A 10,138-nucleotide genomic window follows, 5' to 3' on the forward strand; every position below is an offset into this window, starting at 1 on the left:
CTTTTTTTTGTATTTGTTATAAACTTCAGTCACTTTCTCAACATCCAAACAAAACAATTTGAACAAACACATATAAACATGTATGTAAAACAAATAAAGAATGAGAGAGAGACCTTGACTGTAAAAGAAAATTTGTCAATCTATTCATATATATGTATGTATGTATTTTGTGTTCAATTTTAACATCTACAATGCACATTATGATCTTCAATCGATCAATAGATCTTCAATCGAAACCTACCATACTTGAATCGAATCAATAGATCTTCAATCTGATCTAAGAATGATAAAGTAGATCAAACCTAGCATACTTGAATCGAAAGATTCCGTCAGTAAGAAGATCGAGATGAGACTGATTAACACTTACTATGAAGAAAGAGCTGCGAACGCGAACGCAAACACGAACTAGAGAAGAGGCTTGAATCGATCTATGAATACTTGAATCAATCTGCAAATACGAAGGGGTTCAGCTATGGTTCTACAAATATGAAGGGTTGTCTCTGAAACGAAGGGGTTTGAAGCTAGAGACAGTGAAATCAAGGGTTTAGAGAAAGGAGAGCAAGACTTAGAGTGAATAATACTTGAATCGATCTACGAGTAGATGAATCGATCTGCAAATACAAAGGGGTTCAGCTGCGGTTCTACAAATACGGAGTTTGAAGAGAAGAGAGAGAGTGAAATCAAGGTTTCAGAAAGAGGGAGACTGAGAGAACACGCTACTTTATGTTCATATGTTAAAAAAATAAAAAATAAAAAAATACATTCGAAGGCGTTTTCAAAACGACTTTGAAATTAAAACGGTGTCGTATTGTTAAACAGAAAAATGCGACGTTTATCAAAACGCCGTTAAATGTTAAAAATAGAGGCATTTTTTTAAACGCCGTTAAATAAACGCCGTTAAATCCCAATTTTCTTGTAGTGTACACACTACAACATACAAGAGTTTGGGAATCAAACTTTTTTGTTCCCAAAAGTGAAAATTTTGTTGTAAAAAATATTTGGGGACCAATTCTTACCGTGGTGAGGATAGTTGCTAAAAAATCGTTTCAAAAAGTGAAACAATGACTTTTAGCGACAAAATTTTAAAAATATTGCCAATAAATGTATTTTTAAAAATAAAATAATTTGGTGAAATAAAGTTTATTTGAAAAAAAAAATAGTCTAAAAAAGATAATAATTAATCACTAAATATCTAATTTCGTTCACGAAAAATTAAAAAAAGATATTTTCGACAACTAAAATATTTCGTCTCTAAAAAGTAATTGTCCATAAATTTTTATCTCTAAAATCTTAATTTGTTGTAGTGGCATTAAAAATTAAATTGACACACTTTAAAAATTAGAGATTAGAATAACGAGTTTTTAATTTAAAATCCCTGATATTAAATGACATGCAGTATTTTCATGAATTGTCTTGCCAGAAACCTCCTGGAGGATTTAGCCCAGCTTGGAAAGCCATTGTCGCAATAAGTGATGCCACGACCATTAATATGTCTCGTTTTTTTTTGACAGCCATGGATAATCTATTCTGTGGATATTTATAGAGATTCAATCCAAATACACGAGTTTTTCCCTCTTTTTCTTATCCATTGAGTAGGATAAATGATATTCTTTAAATATCCACAGGGAATGGGTTGGGGATGGGTACCCACTAATTTCCCCATATGTTTTTTTTTTTTTTAAGATTCACAACCAAAACTAAATATAAATTCAATCTTTTTTCTTTTTTTTTTATTATTTTTTCAGGTTCACAACTATTTTTTTTTTAAAGATCCACAACCAAAGCTAAATATACCTCCAATCTTTTTTTATTTTTATTTTTAAGGTTCACAACCATTTTTTTTTTAATTTTTAAGATTCACAACCAAAGTTAAATATACATTCAATCTTTTTTCTTTTGTTTTTTTTTTAATTTTTTTTTAAGGTTCACAACCAAATTTTTATTTTTTTATTTTTATTTTTTTTTAAGATTCACAACCAAAGCTAAATATACATTCAATCTTATTTTATTTTATTTGACTCAACAATAAAATCAAATACACATTAATTAACATTGTCACATTATTCTTGTCAAATTTTATGCATATCTAGAATTTTTTAAATTTATTTAAAAAAATTAAGGACACTGTTTAGTGTAGGTTTCGGTTTGCCTTTTTATGTTATTTTATTTTGTTATGTATTGTAATTTTCATAATGGTTTGTGTACGGGGAGCAAATATTTCAGCGTGCCCGTATTCCTTTCTTCCGAGTTCCGTCGATATCCGATCACCTGCGAGCAAATAACGGTGAGCTACCCGGCGGTGTGTGGCCGGAAACACCCTCCGACGGTCAAATTAGCACACACCTTAGAGGGAATAGAGAGAAGGGAGAGAGTGTTTGAGTGTAAGGATTTTCTTACAGAGATGTTCGTGTCTCGCGTATGGGGGGCGCAGACATGCTTATATACCTTCTGAGCCCCATATCCACTCCCTGTCATCTCCTGACACGTGGCTCTGCTATCCCATCTGTCAGCATAAACCATGCCATTCATCACCTGCTCTCAACTGCCTGTCAGCACAGCTGGAGCTCGGCAGCCGAGCTGCCCTACCTCGGTCATACCATGCTTCATACCTCAAGCGCCTAACCGGATAGACACACGGAGGACCGGGCTAAGCGGCATCCCGGCCAAGCCTAGCCCGGATACTTCGATCGGCCTTCCTGCCGACCATACAGTCTCCTCGGCTGTCCATGCCTCTCCGGGCACCGGCCACTCAACTTCCTCGGTTGTCCATGCCTTCCTGGGCGCCGGTCACTCGGTCAATCCGGCTTTGGCCATCCTCGGACCGGGCACCCTGGTCCGACCGAGCACTGCCTTACCGAGCAGTTTCTGTCCGGTCCGGGGTGACACCCAGCCGGTACTCTGCCCGGCCCAAATTCTGGCAGCCCACTTTGGGTAAAAAGTTGATCGTCTCGGACCTATGCACCGTTGGGCCCTCAACTTGCTCGGTCCATATCTCGGCCCAACTCCAGATCATAAATTACCCTCTCAATTGCCCCTTAATTCCGTCCGCGGAAGCGTGACTGGGATTACCCACTTCGACCAAGATAAAATTTATCCGGTCGTCAAGACGCCAAGCCTCGACCGAGCTAGTTGACGTCATTGTCTGCAGATTTGACCGGTTATATTCCTCGGCCGACCTGTTCTCGTTGAAAGTAGCTCGGTTGGCTCTTCGTCTTTTCAACCCGTCGCTTCAGCCCCGACGTAGCCATAAATGGGGACACGTGGCGGCCTGCCATTGGGCATCGGGCAGCCAACCCGCCGTTTTTGTCAGAATTTGAATTTGGGCGGACTCCCCCTTGCTTATACATACGAGACCTCCCCCAAACTCCAATCCCTACTGCCATTTCGATATTCAACCTCAGAGCCCCAGCACTCTCGTATTCAAATCTTCTGCCATTCTGCCATCCTTCGTGTTTTGGAAGAACAACTTCAGCCCTTCACAGGTAAGATACTCAATCCCTCTTACGTTGCTATTTTCTTTTATTTTACACACATTAGGGCACAAAAACGTAGCTTTTAGGGCATTGACCATTGAAAACGTCACAAACCTCCCACTGTTCTTGGCGTTCTTCGTCTTCCTGAAGAACGCTGAAGAACTGGGGTGAACCGAGCTCTGGGCCTTCTTTTGATCCAAAAAACCAACCAAACCGGGCAAACAACATGTTTGTAATAACCACGGCACAAACCGAGATAACCCAATTACTTGATCGCTTAACCGGGCTAAAATCAGGTCTGCTTGGGCGACCGAGCTCCTTAATTAGTCAACCGAGGTGGTTTGGCACCCTTACCGACCGAGCTGAAGTCTAGCTCCTAATGCGAAACCGCGCTCACTTACACTTGCCATCCTTTTCCTGCAGAGTCCAAGGGGACCACTGCCATTCCTGAACCTCTCAGTACCGAGCTGCAGCCAATTATCACCGTGCCCAACCCATCAACCGGGCTATAGTAAGTCGGCCACAAATGGGGAAATTCCGCTTCCTAGTGGAGACTCCGGCCGCGCTAGCCGCTTTCAGAGAGGAGTACGGCGTCCCGACCGACGTCCATCTCGAGCTGGCTGAAGAAGAAACCACGCCTTGGGGTAGGGAGGAATGCCCCTTCACCGTGCTGTCCATTGGCGAACTTGGATACGTTCACTGGAGGACAGTCAGGAGACGCGCGGGATAAGCGCGGAAGAAGTTATGGTCATTCACGAAGTCCAGACGGTCATCGGCGGCGGAGAGAATCACATGCCCGACGTCTGGAACACAAGTTGAGAGACCAAGACGCTGTCATCCGGCGAATGGTGGCGGAGATGGAGGAGTTGAAGCGGCATGTCAAGGGGAAGGGTGTAGATGGAGTGGTAGACCACAGAGAGTGCACCCCATCCCGCCGTTCAGAGAAGTCCAGCGCGCAAGATAGCACTTACCAGCCCTCGCGTCCGGTGACGACGTCGAGATATTCCTATTCCGTTCGTTCAGAGGACTTGCGGGCGGTCTTGAAGGAACGGGCTCGCCGGCGGGAGGCTCAAAGGGTGCCGGCGTTCCAGCGGCTATCCTACAGGGTTCATGCCAGCGAGGAGGCCTGTCACGACCCAAACCCGGCCCTATGGGTTTAGCACCGTAACCGGCCAGTAATCCGAGATTACCGAAGGCCTGCAGAACAGTAATACAGTAAAACAGAGTACAGGGCCTGGCGGAAGCCAACACAGTAAATAAATAGTGTCCATTGAGCTGTGACAGTCTGTATGCAAAAAGGCTTTTCATACGTTTATACATAAACAGTACAGAACAGTATGTACAATACTTACATCCATTCAAACTAGGGACTCAACCCTACATAACAGTACAGAAAACATTCCGTCTGTACAAAACAGTACGGTCTATACAAAATTTACAGTCACACAGAACAGGGACCTAATCCCTTGATAACAGTACGGTAAACATTCAGTCTATACAGAACAGTTAGACAGTATGATGACAGGTGGGGGAAAACAAACAAACACCCCAAAGCCATAGCATGGCAACTCGGAACCTCGCAGTGAGGCACAAAGGCTGGCTTGACAAAACTGGAGTTACCCTGACGCTCCTAGCTCCGATCTGGTGCCTGTACACCTACATATATATATGAGCAGTGAGCTAAAGCCCAGTAAATAACATAAAGCGTAAAGGGGTTTAGAATGAATGTCCTTACAGTAATGAAAACAGTTCAATTCAATCAGTATTTCAGTTGTTCAGTACAGTAAACAGTCATATGTGGTACATCCATTAGCATAACAGTAACAGTAGGTCTTAAAAGACCGAACAGTAATGATGGCCATCAGTCAGTAAACAGTAGTGGTTCCACGAGGGAACCGACAGAGATCTCTGTAACAGTAACAGTAACAGTAAACAGTAGGTACTAAGGATGCCACAGTACAGTTCAGAAATAAAGGACATACATTCATTCAGTAATACCAGTTCAGTAAACAGTTCAGTTCAGTATTCAAAAGATATCAGTTGAACATATCTTTACACAATTGTTACTCACAGAGTTTGGGCCACAGTATGCTAGAGCGTGTCTCCCCAGTCGCCAACCCTACACAGTTCACAGGTTGAACACACACTAAGCTACACAGTTGGGAAATATCATAACTTAATCCCTAATGCCTCGGTGTGTTCTACATCTATATCCTCAACAAGATGTCTTAAACTAGGCCTAAGAATGCCTAGAATGGGATGAGGATGCAAAGATGTACATTTAAAAGCATTTTCAGAAAAACAGAGTTCCGCTCGAGCGCAAGTTTCCCCGCTCGAGCGGTCATGCAACAAAGGTACACGCTCGAGCGTAAACTTTTCCGCTCGAGCGTACTGTAAAAGTACTGGATGGGTGAAATCCCCGCTCGACGCCCGCTCGAGCTTGAGACAAGACTCCGCTCGAGCGCCCAATCCTCCGCTCGAGCGGACTGCAAAACAGTGCAGAGAGATGCTGGTTGCTCGAATTCCACGCTCGAGCGTAACTTTCCCCGCTCGAGCGGGAGTGCAAAATCTGGAAAACCCAGATTGCACCTCCAAGCTCAAAACCAAGTTTAAACAACTCAAAACTCGACCTCTTGGGCTGAATTTCCAGAAAACATTTGTAAACACATAGTTAAACATGATTCAAAGCTCAATTTGCGAAATCAAAGCCCAAGGGTGTTTAATTGAAACCCAATGTTCAAACCAATTTCAAGAACAATATAAACATGCAAACATGCATGCATTCAAATTATTTCAAAGCTTCAATTTCATGCTCTTATGAGCCAAATCTTTCCAAAGCATGATGAAATCATGGACTTAAACATATTTGTGAACATGCATGTGACATTTTGCCATGAAAACAACTCAAAAACCAACAATACTAACATGCATGCAAAGATTGAGCTTCAAATCAACAACAATGAACCAATTCTAGGCTTAGCTTTACAATTAGACATGAACCATGCATGAATCAACTTAAAGACAAGTCAAAAGGATGGAATTCATACCTAGGTTCCTTGAATGCAAGTCTAGAGGTTCAACTATGAAATCTTATGCTCCAAATCCCTCAATTCCCAAGCAATTTTACAAGTGAACTCAAGTCTCTCACTTCCTCTCTCTCTAAATTCGGGGGTGTGCTCAAAGAAGCTGAGGAAATGTTTTGATTCAAGTGTGGTGTAGCTCAATATGCCTAGGTAGTGGCCCACTAGATGGCTCTTTGGTAAATAAGGCAAAGTTTGCAATTGGTCAATGTTTAATCTAATGTAATCATACCTAATCAGTTTTCAGGTAATTATACCATAAAATCACATTAATTCTGAGGATCATGGAACATCAATCGGTTTCTAATTCGGCCGCCGATATGGCCTTCAATTAGCAGTTTAAACACAAAACACAAACAGATCAAATAATCAATCAACAGATAGAATGCAGTTCAATCAGATGTATTCATTCAATCCAGTTCCAGTTTTCAGTCAGTCAGTTCAGTACTTTAATCAGTTCAATTATCAGTCAGTTATCAGTCATTATCAGTTCCGTTTAGCAGTAATCGGTGATTATCGGTAATCAATCAGTCATAAGTCGGTAAACAGTATGAGGGTTGTTACAGTCTCCCCTCCTTATAAAGAGTTTAGTCCTCTAAACTCGAGTTACCTTCATTCTGGAAGAAAACAGGATTCAGTGGAAACAGTTCAGGATATCGTTTGGCCATGTCATCTTCCCTTTCCCATGTGGCGTACACGCCACCATGGTTCTGCCAGTCAACTTTCACTAACGGGATCTCTTTGTTCCTCAGTTTCTTGATCCATCTGTTAACAATCTGTATAGGCCGTTCCTCGTAAGTGTAGTCATCACTCAGCACTACACGAGTAGGCTCTATTACATGGAAAGGATCCCGAAGGTAGTCTCTCAACATAGAGATGTGGAAGACGTTATGCATGTGCTCCATTTCAGGAGGAAGCGCAACTTGATACGCCACCGGATTGATTTTCTCAATGATCTCATATGGTCCGACGTATCTCGGTGCTAACTTGCCTTTGACTCCAAAACGAGTCTGGCCTTTCATTGGTGTCACTTTCACAAAAACGTGATCACCCACTTCATACTCTCTGTCCCGTCTTCTGACATCTGCATAACTTTTCTGTCTACTCTGTGCAGTTTTCAGTCTTTGCTGTATCAGTTTCACTTTCTCAGTTGTTTCATACACAATCTCGGGCCCAAGCAAAGGCCCATCTCCGACTTCTGCCCAGCAAATCGGAGATCTACATTTTCTGCCATACAATGCCTCGAAAGGCGTCATACCAATACTCGAATGGTAGCTATTGTTGTAGGCGAATTCAACTAATGGCAGATGACTTTCCCAGTCTCCCTGAAAATCAAGGACACACATTCTCAGTAAATCCTCCAGAGTTTGGATGGTCCTTTCTGATTGGCCATCTGTCTGAGGATGATAGGCACTACTCAGTCTCAGTTCAGTACCCAGTGCAGTTTGTAGGCTTTGCCAAAACCTCGATGTAAACTTCGAATCCCTGTCAGAAACAATAGACACAGGCACTCCATGCAGTCTCACAATTTGATCAATATAGATAACAGCCAATTTGTCCGCATTATAGATTGTCTTGACAGGTAAGAAGTGAGCAGATTTGGTTAGTCTATCAACAATAACCCAAATTGAATCCATACCTTTTCTGGAGCGAGGTAATCCCACAATGAAATCCATCGTGATATGCTCCCATTTCCACTCTGGTATGGGTAGGGGTTGCAATAATCCGGCAGGTCGCTGATGTTCAGCTTTGACCTGTTGGCAATGAAGACATTTGGATACAAAATCAGCAATTTCTTTCTTCATTCCCGGCCACCAGAAATTCTGTTTCAGATCTTGGTACATTTTCGTATTCCCCGGATGGATAGTCAATTTCGAATTGTGGCCTTCTTGCAGAACTCTTCTTTTCAGTTCAGTATCATTTGGTACACACAGTCTTTCTTGAAATTTCAGTACATTATTCTCAAATTTGAATCCCGGTCTCGGTTTAGATTCTCTTTCTTCGATGATCTTCTTCAAGAAATCATCCAGTTGCTGTTTCTCTTTAATCTCTTCAATCAGTGCCGGTTGAGCAGAAATAGCAGCTAAGGTTCCACCTTGTTCTCGTAAAACAATTTCAATTTCAGATTTTTCAAGGTCACAAAGCAACTCTTTCTGTCCGGTGAGCAAACAGGCTAAGTTTCCAATCGATTTCCGGCTCAATGCATCGGCAACGGTATTGGCTTTTCCCGGATGGTACAATATCTGTAGGTCATAGTCTTTAATCAGTTCCAGCCATCTCCGCTGTCTCATATTCAGTTCTTTCTGTGTGAAGAAATACTTTAAACTCTTGTGGTCGGTGTATACTTCACATGTCACCCCATACAGATAGTGACGCCAAATTTTCAGTGCAAACACCACTGCAGCAAGTTCCAGGTCATGGGTCGGGTAGTTCTTTTCATGTGGTCTCAACTGTCGGGAAGCATAAGCAATAACTCTCCCATTCTGCATTAAAACACATCCCAAACCCTTATGAGAAGCATCACTAAATACAGTATAACCATCCGTACCTGAAGGTAAGGTAAGAACCGGTGCAGTCACTAATCGAGTTTTCAACTCCTGGAAAGCAGATTCTCTTTGGTCAGTCCAGTCAAATGATGTCCCCTTTTGTGTTAACTGTGTCAATGGTAGGGCAATTTTGGAGAAATCTCTGACAAATCTTCTGTAATATCCAGCCAATCCCAAAAAGCTTCGGACTTCAGTCACATTTGTTGGTCTAGGCCAGTTCACTACAGCTTCAATTTTCTGCGGATCAACAGAAATTCCATTTTTGCTAACAACATGCCCCAAAAACATCACATGGTCAAGCCAGAATTCACATTTAGACAGTTTAGCATACAGTTTCTGTTCTCTTAAGGTTTGCAGGGCAAGTCTCAGATGATGTTCATGCTGTTCTATACTTTTGGAGTAAATCAATATGTCATCGATAAATACAACAATAAAGTCATCAAGGTATGGTTTAAAAATTCTGTTCATGAGGTCCATAAAAGCAGCTGGTGCGTTCGTGACTCCAAAAGGCATAACTAGAAATTCATAATGTCCATACCTTGTTCTAAAAGCAGTTTTATCAATGTCTTCCGGCTTAACCTTCAACTGATGGTATCCGGATCTGAGATCAATCTTGGAAAATACTTTAGCACCCTGTAACTGATCAAACAGGTCATCAATACGCGGTAATGGGTATTTGTTCTTTACAGTTACCTTATTCAGTTCACGGTAGTCAATGCATAGTCTCAGTGAGCCATCTTTCTTCTTGACAAACAAAACAGGAGCACCCCATGGCGAAGTGCTAGGTCTGATGAACTTTTTGTCTAACAGTTCTTGCAATTGCACTTTCAGTTCTTTCAGTTCAGTTGGAGCCATTCGGTAAGGAGCTTTAGAAACTGGTTGTGTTCCGAGAATCACATCAACGGTAAATTCAATCTCCCTGTCAGTCAAATCTCCTGGAAGATTATCTGGAAAAACATCTGGAAATTCTCTGACTATAGGAATACAATTCACATCAGTTTTAACACTATCATCAGTAGACACAGTCAGTACAGAACAC

The sequence above is a fragment of the Camellia sinensis genome, chromosome 5 (genome assembly GCF_055761805.1).
Source record: "Camellia sinensis isolate YWXY chromosome 5, ASM5576180v1, whole genome shotgun sequence".
NCBI lineage: Eukaryota > Viridiplantae > Streptophyta > Magnoliopsida > Ericales > Theaceae > Camellia > Camellia sinensis.